Source organism: Oncorhynchus mykiss, chromosome 28 (genome assembly GCF_013265735.2).
Source record: "Oncorhynchus mykiss isolate Arlee chromosome 28, USDA_OmykA_1.1, whole genome shotgun sequence".
Lineage (NCBI taxonomy): Eukaryota > Metazoa > Chordata > Actinopteri > Salmoniformes > Salmonidae > Oncorhynchus > Oncorhynchus mykiss.
The window spans coordinates 3031051-3045234 of record NC_048592.1 but is presented as its reverse complement, the minus strand read 5'-3'; positions in this window follow the sequence as shown (position 1 = coordinate 3045234).

The following is a 14184-nucleotide window of genomic DNA, read 5'->3' as shown; positions in this document are numbered from 1 at the left end:
TACAGCCCCTCCCCGTTCCATAACGGCCGTGGTCGCATATGTCCGTGGATTTTCTCACCGACCTTCCCCCGTCTCAGGGAAACACCACGATCCTGGTCGTTGTGGATAGTTTTTCTAAGTCATGTTGTCTCCTCCCTCTGCCTGGTCTCCCTACGGCCCTACAGACTGCGGAGGACCTATTTACCCACGTCTTCCGGCATTACGGGGTGCCTGAGGACATTGTTTCTGATCGGGGTCCCCAGTTCACGTCCAGAGTTTGGAGGGTGTTCATGAAACGTCTGGGGTCTCGATCAGCCTGACCTCGGGTTTTCACCCCGAGAGTAATGGGCAGGTGGTGAGAGTGAACCAGGATGTGGGTAGGTTTCTGTGGTTGTATTGCCAGGACCGGCCTGGTGAATGGGTGAGGTACGTCCCATGGGCGGAGGTGGCTCAGAATTCCCTCCGCCACTCCTCCACTAACATGTCACCGTGCATGTTGGGCTACCGGCCCCGTGGCATCAGAGCCAGACCGAAGCTCCTGCGGTGGAAGAATGGGTGCAGCGCTCATTGGAGACCTGGAGAGCCATCCAGGAATCACTGAAACAAGCTGGTGGACGGCAGAAGAGGAGCTCTGACCGGCACTGGCAGTGAGGCCCCCGTGTTCGCACCGGGGGACCGGGTCTGGCTCTCGACCTGAGACCTGCCCCTCCGCCTGCCCTGCCGGAAGCTGGGGCCGCAGTGTGTGGGGCCATTTAACATTTTTGGGAGAGGGGGCAGCATTTTTACTGTTGGATGAATAGCGTACCCAAACTGAACTACCTCCTACTCTGTCCCAGATGCTAATTTATGCATAGTATTGGAAAGAAAACACTCTGAAGTTTCTAAAACTGTTTGAATGATGTCTGTGAGTATAACAGAACTCATATAGCAGACAAAAACCTGAGAAGAAATCCAAACAGGAAGTGAGAAATCGATTTTCAAAACAGTGCCTATTCAAATCCCTGATAGTTATGGATGTGCTTGCACTTCCTAGGGCTTCCACTATATGTCACCGTCTTTAGATCCTAGTTTTAGGATTCTACTATGAAGAAAGGGCTCAATTGAGCTCTTTTAGTGAGTGGTCTGGCAGAGAGCCTCGGTCTCATGATGCGCGGTCACGAGAGAGTATGCTCTCGCTCCAGGCCTTTTCTTCAGACAATGAAATTCTCTGGTTAGAATCTTATTGAAGATTCAAGTTAAAAACATCCTAAAGATTGATTGCAAACATCATTTGACTTGTTTCTATGACCTGTAATGGAACTTTTTGAGTGTTTGTCTGGAGGAAGTGCTCGCTCCTCATGAAGATGGATTACTGGGTTGAACACGCTAACAACAAGTGGCTAAATGATGTACTTTATGGAACTTTATGGAAGAAATCAGTCATTTATTGTCGAACTGGAATTCCTGGGAGTGCCTTCTGATGAAGATCATCAAAGGTAAGTGAATATTTATAGTGTTTTTTCTAACAAATGTTGACGCCAAAATGGCGGCTATTTCGTTGGCTGAATTGGGTACTGAGCGCCGTTCTCAGATTATGCTTTTTCCGTAAAGTTTTTTTTAAATCTGACACAGCGATTGCATAGAGGATAAGTCTATCTTTAATTCTGTGAATAACACTTGCATCTTTTATCAATGTTTATTATGAGTATTTCTTCAAAATCACCGGAAGTTTTGGAATCAAAACATTACTGCACTTAACGCGCCAATGTAAACTGAGATTTTTGAATATAAATATGCACATTATCGAACAAAACACACAATACATGTACAGTGCCTTGCGAAAGTATTCGGCCCCCTTGAACTTTGCGACCTTTTGCCACATATCAGGCTTCAAACATAAAGACATAAAACTTTATTTTTTTGTGAAGAATCAACAACAAGTGGGACACAATCATGAAGTGGAACGACATTTATTGGATATTTCAAACTTTTTTAACAAATCAAAAACTGAAAAATTGGGCGTGCAAAATTATTCAGCCCCCTTAAGTTAATACTTTGTAGCGCCACCTTTTGCTGCGATTACAGCTGTAAGTCGCTTGGGGTATGTCTCTATCAGTTTTGCACATCGAGAGACTGACATTTTTTCCCATTCCTCCTTGCAAAACAGCTCGAGCTCAGTGAGGTTGGATGGAGAGCATTTGTGAACAGCAGTTTTCAGTTCTTTCCACAGATTCTCGATTGGATTCAGGTCTGGACTTTGACTTGGCCATTCTAACACCTGGCTATGTTTATTTTTGAACCATTCCATTGTAGATTTTGCTTTATGTTTTGGATCATTGTCTTGTTGGAAGACAAATCTCCGTCCCAGTCTCAGGTCTTTTGCAGACTCCATCAGGTTTTCTTCCAGAATGGTCCTGTATTTGGCTCCATCCATCTTCCCATCAATATTAACCATCTTCCCTGTCCCTGCTGAAGAAAATCAGGCCCAAACCATGATGCTGCCACCACCATGTTTGACAGTGGGGATGGTGTGTTCAGCTGTGTTGCTTTTACGCCAAACATAACGTTTTGCATTGTTGCCAAAAAGTTCAATTTTGGTTTCATCTGACCAGAGCACCTTCTTCCACATGTTTGGTGTGTCTCCCAGGTGGCTTGTGGCAAACTTTAAATGAAACTTTCTATGGATATCTTTAAGAAATGGCTTTCTTCTTGCCACTCTTCCATAAAGGCCAGATTTGTGCAATATACGACTGATTGTTGTCCTATGGACAGAGTCTCCCACCTCAGCTGTAGATCTCTGCAGTTCATCCAGAGTGATCATGGGCCTCTTGGCTGCATCTCTGATCAGTCTTCTCCTTGTATGAGCTGAAAGTTTAGAGGGACGGCCAGGTCTTGGTAGATTTGCAGTGGTCTGATACTCCTTCCATTTCAATATTATTGCTTGCACAGTGCTCCTTGGGATGTTTAAAGCTTGGGAAATATTTTTGTATCCAAATCCGGCTTTAAACTTCTTCACAACAGTATCTCGGACCTGCCTGGTGTGTTCCTTGTTCTTCATGATGCTCTCTGCGCTTTTGATGGACCTCTGAGACTATCACAGTGCAGGTGCATTTATACGGAGACTTGATTACACACAGGTGGATTGTATTTATCATCATTAGTCATTTAGGTCAACATTGGATCATTCAGAGATCCTCACTGAACTTCTGGAGAGAGTTTGCTGCACTGAAAGTGAAGGGGCTGAATAATTTTGCACGCCCAATTTTTCAGTTTTTGATTTGTTAAAAAAGTTTGAAATATCCAATAAATGTCGTTCCACTTCATGATTGTGTCCCACTTGTTGTTGATTCTTCACAAAAAAATACAGTTTTATATCTTTATGTTTGAAGCCTGAGATGTGGCAAAAGGTCGCAAAGTTCAATACTTTCGCAAGGCACTGTACAACATGATGTCCTCTGAGTGTCATCTGATGAAGATGATCAAAGGTTAGTGATTCATTATATCTATATTTCTGCTTTTTGTGACTCCTCTCTTTGGCTGGAAAATGGCTGTGTGTGTTTTTGTGACTTGACTCTGACCTAACATAATCATATGTTGTGATTTCGCTGTAAAGAGTTTTTTTGAAATCGGACACCATGGGTAGATTAAAAATATGTTTATCTTTCATTTGCTGTATTGGACTTGTTAATGTGTGAAAGTTACACATTTCTAAAAAATATTTTTGAATTTCGTACGCTGCCTTTTCAGCGGAATGTTGTCGTGGGGTTCCGCTAGCGGAACGCCTTTCCTAGAGAGATTAAAGTCCTGAGGAGAATAAACGAGGTGTGTTATAGGTTACACCTTCCTCCTTACTAGCGTATTAACCCCTCGTTTCATGTGTCTCTTCTCAGGCTGGTGGTGGCTGGTCCCCTGCAGGAAGGTGAGGTGCCGGAGGCCCCTCCGCCCCCTCTGGACATCGATGGGTCCCCGGCGTACACAGTACGTTCTATTCTGGACTCTAGTCGCCGGGTGAGGGGCCTACAGTACCTCGTGGACTGGGAGGGGGGAGGAGAGGTGCTGGGTACCTGTGGGGGACATCTTGGACCCATCACCCGGATCGCCCTGCGCCTCGCCCTCGAGGCCGATGACGGCACACTGTGGGAGCCGCGCCAGGGGGGGGGGGGGTGTGGGGGGGGGGTACTGTCACGACTCCCACCGAAGGTGGCTCCCCTGTTTGGGCGGCACTCAGCGGTCGTCGCCGCCGGTCTACTAGCTGCCACCGATCCCCTTTTCCTTTTCTGTTTGTTTTGTCTTATTGGTTGCACCTGTCTCTTATTTTGTTTTTTATTCAGGACTATTTAAGCCTGCTAGGCCTGCCTGTTTTTGTGCGGGCTTGTTTTCTGTTAGTCGTGGTTGTGCGTGTAGTGTTCCTGTCCGTTTGTGCCCTGCGTTGGTTTGGACCTTTTTGTGATTATTTTGCCTGTTGTTTTGGGCGTTAGCATTGGAAACCGAAATAAAGTCTGGTTTCCCCAGTATCCTCTACTCTCTGCGTTTGACTCCGCACCCACCACTCCAGGGTGTGTGACAAGACATAACTTGTGTACATTCAGTCAACACATATATTTAATGAATGGAATGGAATATAACTGACCATTTTTGTTTCTCTTAGAATAAAAACCTTAGTGTTAAATCAGTGTCAAAAGCGCAAGAGATACTGTTGCATGACAAACAGGTGCTGTTAGATTACAATATAATGTATATTTTCAGCTTGGAACAGTGTAAACAGTGTAAACAACAAATAAAGTATAAGTAAGAGCAGAGAGTCTGTTTTAAAATATTTTTGTAAATGAAAAGCCTTTAATACAGCATAGCAAAGTTTTGTGAAATTGCTTTATCCGACATTTTGCGGTTGCATGAGGCTTGGTGATATCAGAATCAGTAGGATACAAACACTCAAATAGGCAACAAAGGCAGGAACAGCATAGGGCTGTGACTCACTAATTTCTGTCTTTCATTCAAAATAAGTTATATTATAATGTAGTGTTAAAGACACATTCTTTCTGATTGTCTTTAGCATGCAGTCTCTCCTCGTTTGAATAAATATGTGGATTATAATAAATGTATATATTTGTGGGGGTTGATGCATTTTTTGTTAGGGTAGATCTGGTCTGTGATATTGACTTAGAAATGTAAAACATTGGAGTACTTAAGCATCGAATACATTGCAAGTTTGCCCTTTTTTGGCCATTAGGCTACACTTTCAATAGGACTAAACTTTGACTTACCGCAGAATCTATCGGTAGTCTAAACTGTGGCAGAAATTGGGGGATTTTTCACACCTAGCCGAGCTATTAGACTATCCTTTTGTAAATTAATGAAGATGTGAATGTTTCAGTCAGTCTCACCTGTCGCACTAGAGTCCTGCATCAGGCGAAAAAAATCAGCTGGCGGGTGGTAACGGGGTTGAGCGAAAACTTAAATACAATGCTGCAATTACACTTGACATGTGGACTGACAATTTTAGAAAAATAGGATACTTGCACCTTACAGCCCATTACATAAACGAAGAGTGGATCTTATCCACCACGGAGTGGGACAGTGCAGCTCAAAACTGCAGATAACATAAGGCCATACTTGAATACTTGTGAATCTTGATTTCCTCTATCAATTCAAGAAGCCTACTATCCACATGGTAATTGTGAGGTTCCAAAGGATAAGGAGTCACCTTCAGATGGATGTGTGGTTACAGAGAGATGCCAGCTGTGAGCCTGGGACCAGGCAAGGTGGATAAAGAGTCACCTTCAGATGGATGTGTGGTTTCAGAGAGAAACCAGCTGTGAGCCTGGGACCAGACAGGGTGGATAACGAATCACCTTCAGATGGATGTGTGGTTTCAGAGAGAAGCCAGCTGTGAGCCTGGGACCAGGCAGTAAGGATAAAGACTCACCTTCAGATGGATGTGTGGTTTCAGAGAGAAACCAGCTGTGAGCCTGGGACCAGACACGGTGGATAAAGAGTCACCTTCAGATGGATGTGTGGTTTCAGAGAGAAGCCAGCTGTGAGCCTGGGACCAGGCAGGATGGATAAAGAGTCACATTCAGATGGATGTGTGGTTTCAGAGAGAAGCCAGCTGTGAGCCTGTGACCAGGCAGGGTGGATAAAGAGTCACCTTCAGATGGATGTGTGGTTTCAGAGAAAAACCAGCTGTGAGCCTGGGACCAGGCAGTGTAGATAAAGAGTCACCTTCAGATGGATGTGTGGTTTCAGAGAGCAACCAGCTGTGAGCCTGGGACCAGGCAGTGTAGATAAAGAGTCACCTTCAGATGGATGTGTGGATTCAGAGAGAAGCCAACTGTGAGCCATGGACCAGGCAGGGTGGATAAAGACTCACCTTCAGATGGATGTGTGGTTTCAGAGAGAAGCCAGCTGTGAGCCTGGGACCAGGCAGGGGGGATAAAGACTCACCTTCAGATGGATGTGTGGTTTCAGAGAGAAACCAGCTGTGAGCCTGGGACCAGGCACGGTGGATAAAGACTCACCTTCAGATGAATGTGTGGTTTCAGAGAGAAACCAGCTGTGAGCCTGGGACCAGACACGGTGGATAAAGAGTCACCTTTAGATGGATGTGTGGTTTCAGGGAGAAACCAGCTGTGAGCCTGGGACCAGACACGGTGGATAAAGAGTCACCTTCAGATGGATGTGTTGTTTCAGAGAGAAGCCAGCTGTTAGCCTGGGACCAGACAGTGTGGATAAAGACTCACCTTCAGATGGATGTGTGGTTTCAGAGAGAAACCAGCTGTGAGCCTGGGACCAGGCACGGTGGATAAAGAGTCACCTTCAGATGGATGTGTGGTTTCAGAGAGAAACCAGCTGTGAGCCTAGGACCAGACACGGTGGATAAAGTGTCACCTTCAGATGGATGTGTGGTTTCAGAGAGAAGTCAGCTGTTAGCCTGGGACCAGGCACGGTGGATAAAGTGTCACCTTCAGATGGATGTGTGGTTTCAGAGAGAAGTCAGCTGTTAGCCTAGGACCAGACACGGTGGATAAAGTGTCACCTTCAGATGGATGTGTGGTTTCAGAGAGAAGTCAGCTGTGAGCCTGGGACCAGACACGGTGGATAAAGAGTCACCTTCAGATGGATGTGTGGTTTCAGAGAGAAGCCAGCTGTGAGCCTGGGACCAGGCAGGGTGGATAAAGAGTCACCTTCAGGTGGATGTGTGGTTTCAGAGAGAAACCAGCTGTGAGCCTGGGACCAGACACGGTGGATAAAGAGTCACCTTCAGATGGATGTGTGGTTTCAGAGAGAAACCAGCTGTGAGCCTGGGACCAGGCACGGTGGAGAAAGACTCACCTTCAGATGGATGTGTGGTTTCAGAGAGAAACCAGTTGTCAGCCTGGGACCAGACACGGTGGATAAAGACTCACCTTCAGATGGATGTGTGGTTTCAGAGAGAAGCCAGCTGTGAGCCTGGGACCAGACAGGGTGGACAAAGACTCACCTTCAGATGGATGTGTGGTTTCAGAGAGAAACCAGCTGTGAGCCTGGGACAAGACAGGGTGGATAACGAGTCACCTTCAGATAGATGTGTGGTTTCAGAGAGAAGCCAGCTGTTAGCCTGGGACCAGTTAGTAAGGATAAAGACTCACCTTCAGATGGATGTGTGGTTTCAGAGAGAAACCAGCTGTGAGCCTGGGACAAGACAGTGTGGATAACGAGTCACCTTCAGATAGATGTGTGGTTACAGAGAGATGCCAGCTGTGAGCCTGGGACCAGGCAAGGTGGATAAAGAGTCACCTTCAGATGGATGTGTGGTTTCAGAGAGAAACCAGCTGTGAGCCTGGGACCAGACAGGGTGGATAACGAGTCACCTTCAGATGGATGTGTGGTTTCAGAGAGAAACCAGCTGTGAGCCTGGGACCAGACAGGGTGGATAACGAGTCACCTTCAGATGGATGTGTGGTTTCAGAGAGAAACCAGCTGTGAGCCTGGGACCAGACACGGTGGATAAAGAGTCACCTTCAGATGGATGTGTGGTTTCAGAGAGAAGCCAGCTGTGAGCCTGGGACCAGGCAGGGTGGATAAAGAGTCACATTCAGATGGATGTGTGGTTTCAGAGAGAAGCCAGCTGTGAGCCTGTGACCAGGCAGGGTGGATAAAGAGTCACCTTCAGATGGATGTGTGGTTTCAGAGAAAAACCAGCTGTGAGCCTGGGACCAGGCAGTGTAGATAAAGAGTCACCTTCAGATGGATGTGTGGTTTCAGAGAGCAACCAGCTGTGAGCCTGGGACCAGGCAGTGTAGATAAAGAGTCACCTTCAGATGGATGTGTGGATTCAGAGAGAAGCCAACTGTGAGCCATGGACCAGGCAGGGTGGATAAAGACTCACCTTCAGATGGATGTGTGGTTTCAGAGAGAAGCCAGCTGTGAGCCTGGGACTAGGCAGGGTGGATAAAGAGTCACATTCAGATGGATGTGTGGTTTCAGAGAGAAGCCAGCTGTGAGCCTGTGACCAGGCAGGGTGGATAAAGAGTCACCTTCAGATGGATGTGTGGTTTCAGAGAAAAACCAGCTGTGAGCCTGGGACCAGGCAGTGTAGATAAAGACTCACCTTCAGAACGATGTGTGGTTTCAGAGAGAAACCAGCTGTGAGCCTGGGACAAGACAGGGTGGATAACGAGTCACCTTCAGATAGATGTGTGGTTTCAGAGAGAAGCCAGCTGTTAGCCTGGGACCAGTTAGTAAGGATAAAGACTCACCTTCAGATGGATGTGTGGTTTCAGAGAGAAACCAGCTGTGAGCCTGGGACCAGACACGGTGGATAAGGAGTCACCTTCAGATGGATGTGTGGTTTCAGAGAGAAGCCAGCTGTGAGCCTGGGACCAGGCAGGGTGGATAAAGAGTCACCTTCAGATGGATGTGTGGTTTCAGAGATCAACCAGCTGTGAGCCTGGGAGAAGGCAGTGTAGATAAAGAGTCACCTTCAGATGGATGTGTGGTTTCAGAGAGAAGCCAACTGTGAGCCTGGGACCAGGCAGGGTGGATAAAGACTCACCTTCAGATGGATGTGTGGTTTCAGAGAGAAGCCAGCTGTGAGCCTGGGACCAGGCAGGGGGGATAAAGAGTCACCTTCAGATGGATGTGTGGTTTCAGAGAGAAGCCAGCTGTTAGCCTGGGACCAGACACGGTGGATAAAGAGTCACCTTCAGATGGATGTGTGGTTTCAGAGAGCAACCAGCTGTGAGCCTGTGACCAGGCAGGGTAGATAAAGAGTCACCTTTAGATGGATGTGTGGTTTCAGAGAGAAGCCAGCTGTGAGCCTGGGACCAGACACGATGGATAAAGAGTCACCTTCAGATGGATGTGTGGTTTCAGAGAGAAACCAGCTGTGAGCCTGGGACAAGACACGATGGATAAAGAGTCACCTTCAGATGGATGTGTGGTTTCAGAGAGAAGCCAGCTGTGAGCCTGGGACCAGACAGGGTGGATAAAGAGTCACCTTCAGATGGATGTGTGGTTTCAGAGAGAAGCCAGCTGTGAGCCTGGGACCAGACAGGGTGGATAACGAGTCACCTTCAGATGGATGTGTGGATTCAGAGAGAAGCCAGCTGTGAGCCTGGGACCAGGCAGGGGGGATAAAGAGTCACCTTCAGATGGATGTGTGGTTTCAGAGAGAAGCCAGCTGTTAGCCTGGGACCAGGCACGGTGGATAAAGAGTCACCTTCAGATGGATGTGTGGTTTCAGAGAGAAGCCAGCTGTTAGCCTTGGACCAGACAGTGTGGATAAAGACTCACCTTCAGATGGATGTGTGGTTTCAGAGAGAAACCAGCTGTGAGCCTGGGACCAGGCAGGGTGGATAAAATGTGACCTTCAGATGGATGTGTGGTTTCAGAGAGAATTCAGCTGTTAGCCTGGGACCAGGCACGGTGGATAAAGACTCACCTTCAGATGCATGTGTGGTTTCAGAGAGAAACCAGCTGTGAGCCTGGGACCAGGCAGGGTGGATAAAGAGTCACCTTCAGATGGATGTGTGGTTTCAGAGAGAAGCCAGCTGTGAGCCTGGGACCAGGCACGGTGTCATTAGTTGTCTCTGATTGAGAATCATACTTAGGTAGCCTGGGTTTCACTGTGTGTTTGTGGGTGATTGTTCCTGTCTCTGTGTTTGCACCAGATAGGGCTGTTTTGGTTTTTCACATTTTTTGTTTTGTTAGTCGATTCATGTATAGTTTCTTTATTAAAGAACCATGAATAATCACCACGCTGCGTTTTGGTCCGCCTCTCCTTCAACTCAAGAAAACCGTTACAAAATTGATATTATTTTGTTGGGTAACAGATCGGCTCTTGGAACTCATTAAGTGGCTGCTCCTATCTTCAATATAATCATTCATTCAGAAGGTTAAACCCATAGGTCTTAGGCCTGCAGTAAATTAAATTACCAGGTTTGTTTTTCATTAGGTAATAATAATCCATGCCTTCTGAGAATGTTAGTTATGGGTGGAGTTATACATTTGGCTGTTAGAAGTATTACAATGAAAATGTACATTTAATCCGTCTGTCTGCATATTTCAAGACATGGCATATAAGGGTGCAGTGAGACGGGTTGGAGGATACTTTTCTCGTGAGTCATCTAGAAAAAAACGTTTACTTAAAAACGGAAAATCAACCAATGTCTGCCTTTAAATGCTTTATTATCCAAATGTTGAAAGTTCGTGTGGGCGACAGAGAAACAAAATGGTGCAGTTTGAGGCCATGTGGAGGAGAGTGATGCGGACGCTGGAGATAGGTGTGTGTGAGCAGGTGGGTCTGGTTGGCTTGCATCACTGGGCAGTTCGCGGCTGCGCTTCCCTTTACAATCTGTGATAGTCTGCAAGCTATCAGAGTCGGCGTAGTAGGATTTGATCTTAGTCCTGTATTAATGCTTTGCCTGTTTGATGGCTCGTCAGAGGTCATAGCGGGAGCTCTAGCCTTTAGCTCAGTGCGGATGTTGACTGTAATCCATGCCTTCTGGTTGGGATATGTACGTACAGTCACTGTGGGGACAACGTTGTCGATTAATTTATTAATGAAGCCAGTGACGGATGTGGTAAACTCCTCAATGTTATTGGATGAGTCCCAGAACATATTCCACTCTGTGCTAGCGAAACAGTCCTGTAGCTTAGCATTCTGATGTGCAGAAAGAAGATATTTTTGGTCATAGAAAACGATGGCGGAAACATTATGTACTAGAAAAGTTAACATCAGTGCTAAAAAACATACAAAAAAAACAGAATTGCAGAATATCTGAATTCCCTTTGATTAACTGTTCGGAGTTGTTTGATTACCTGCAAATTGATAGTGAGAAGTTTGTGCTAAATGTCTAGGCTGTATTGAGTAACACGTATGATGTTTCTGTTTATTTATTCTCTTTATCCTTCTTTCTGTCAGATTTCTCCATATTTTCCATTGGTAAAATAAGGTTGCCAAGGCCCATGCAGACCAGTGTATAAAGTGACATAGCAAATCAACAAATGTGAGAACAAGAGAAGGTAACACTTAACCTGACCGCTCTGTCATACCTGATCCCCCTGTCATAGCAATGATTTAGCATATGGGTAAATCCATTTGAATTCAATCACTTTTTGACCCCATCCATTTTCCTAGAAATAGAATTCATATAATTGACCTATACTTTCAGACCACTGCAGTGTAGCTTGTACACCATTGAAATTGAAATGTTATCTTCTAATTACTACTACAAAGATGGCCGCTCGTCCACCCACCATCGAATTTCAATTTAAGTGTCTATTCTATTATCTATTTTTCTATTATCTCTACAGATTCAAGTCAACATTCTCTGATGTGTGAACCTACCACCATCTTTCTGATACAATCTGAAAGTAAAAGTCCATTTGATTCCCATTTATCAGCAAAAACATAACACCTACCCTGTATTCAAGAGCATGTTGTCTCAACAGATGGCAGGCAAAACACAAAAGTCTCAGATTATGTAAAAAGCATCTAAGCTACCACATATACGAATATGAAAAAAATCTGAGTTTACGCATTTTTTGATTATTTACATTTAAGATTTGAAAATTGAATTTAAAAATTAAAAATTAAACAGTATGACAACCCTATTTGTAAGCTTTTAAATAATATTAATCTCAACCGTGTATCTTTTCAAGTGATGAAGACATGGATGTCCCATAGTATGGTAGGGTATGCAAAATAAGTCAACCTTGAGCACCTTTATCTCTTGAATGTTTTGCCATTCCCGGTCCAAAAAGTAACTTTCTGCGTATTTCTACAATGGGAAAATATTTATTGAAGGTGCTGTCAAAAAGTGATTGAATTCAAATAGATTGACCCATATTGCATAAATAGTAATACGAGTCGTTTTAAGACAGTAATCTCTTTCACCTCTCCTTCCAGGTCGGCCCATTCTTGCAACTGAGGACAAAAAACAGATTCCTCATGCAACGGATAGCAGCTAAAGTAGCTTGTTGAAACCTCTAGGGCCTAGCGGGAGAACAGTCCAAATGCCAACAGGAGAATGCAGAGAACTGCATTCTCCAGACACACAGTGTAACCTGTTGAGAACTGACGGTCTTTGAGTGATGCTTGACCAACAGCTTCACTAATGGTCCTCTGTAGCTCAGTTGGAAGAGCATGGGGCTTGCAAAGCCACGACAGTGGGTTTGATTCCCGGACCACCTGTATGTAAAATGTATGCACGCATGACTGTAAGTCACTTTGGATAAAAGTGTCTGCTAAATGGCATATATTTGATACATCCGTTCCATCATACATCACTAACAACCTTTATACTTGTCTTTCCAGATTCTTCTGTTTTCCTGGCCAGTGTTGACCGGCGATAATTATATTTTGTACATTTATTTTCAATCTTTGCATTTCCTTTCTTGATTTTCTCACTTTTCTTTCTAAATGTCTTTATGCATGCATATAAATAAAAGCACATTTCTTTGTAGCAAATGTTTGTGTCTCAAGTTGTTTTAAGATGTGGCACTGTAACTTGACAGGAGAGAAAGCACGGATGCATTAATGCTATTCCATATGCAGCATGCCCAGATGTTCATGTTTAAGTCCGCTAGTATCATCCTCATCATGGGCACACTGGCCATGCTATACATTAATGCTATTCCATATGCAGCATGCCCAGAGGTTCATGTTTAAGTCTGCTAGTATATACATTACATTGCTTTACTCATTGTCCTAGCTCACGCTAAGTAGGCTTACAAGTTTTGTCATTGAGTCACCAAGTGTGTGTGTGTGTGTGTGTGCTTTAGCTACTCTAAAACCATTGACAACTGCGAGCCATTTTCAAGGGATTGTCAAATAAATGCTACAACATGCGAAACATATTTTATTTTTACCAGGCAAGTCGGTTAAGAACAAATTCTTATTTTCAGTGACGGTGTGGGTTAACTGCCTGTTCAGGGGCAAAATGACAGATTTGTACCTTGTCAGCTCGGGGGTTTGAACTTGTTACTTGTCCAACGCTCTAACCACTAGGCTACCCTGCCGCCCCAAATCTCTTGAAGAGTAATCAGAATTACTCGTTTCCTATTTTTCCATGTAAAACAATTGCACACATTGGGCTCTATCATCAGAGTTGTACAGCAACCATGCTTTTCATGATCAGCAAGGGACAGTTCAGAATTTACTGGGGAGGGGGACATGGTCCAAAATGGGCTCAGTTGGCAGATGGCGTATCGCTGCAGAATGCTGTGGTAGCCATGCTGGTTAAGTGTTCCTTGAGATCTAAAAGAATCACTGACAGTGTCACCAGCAAAACACCCCCACACCATCACACCTCTTCCTTCCACTTCTTCCATACATGCTGAGATAATCCATTCAGTTTCTCTGCATCTCACAGAGACACTGTGGTTGGAACCAAAAATCTCAAATTTGGACTAATCAAACCAAAGGACAGATTTCCACTGGTCTAATGTCCATTGCTCATGTTTCTTGGCACAAGCAAGTCTCTTTTCTTCTTATTGGTGTCCTTTAGTAGTGGTTTCTTCACAGCATTTCGAGCATTAAAGCCTGATTCATGTAGTCTCCTCTAAACAGTTGATGTTGAGATGTGTCTGTCACTTGAACTCTGTGAAGCATTTATTTGGGCTGCAATCTAAGGTGCAGTTAACTCTAATGAACTTATCCTCTGCAGCAGAGGTAGCTCTGGGTCTTCCTTTTCTGTGGTGGTCCTCATGAGAGCCAGTTTCATCATAGCGCTTGGTGGTTTT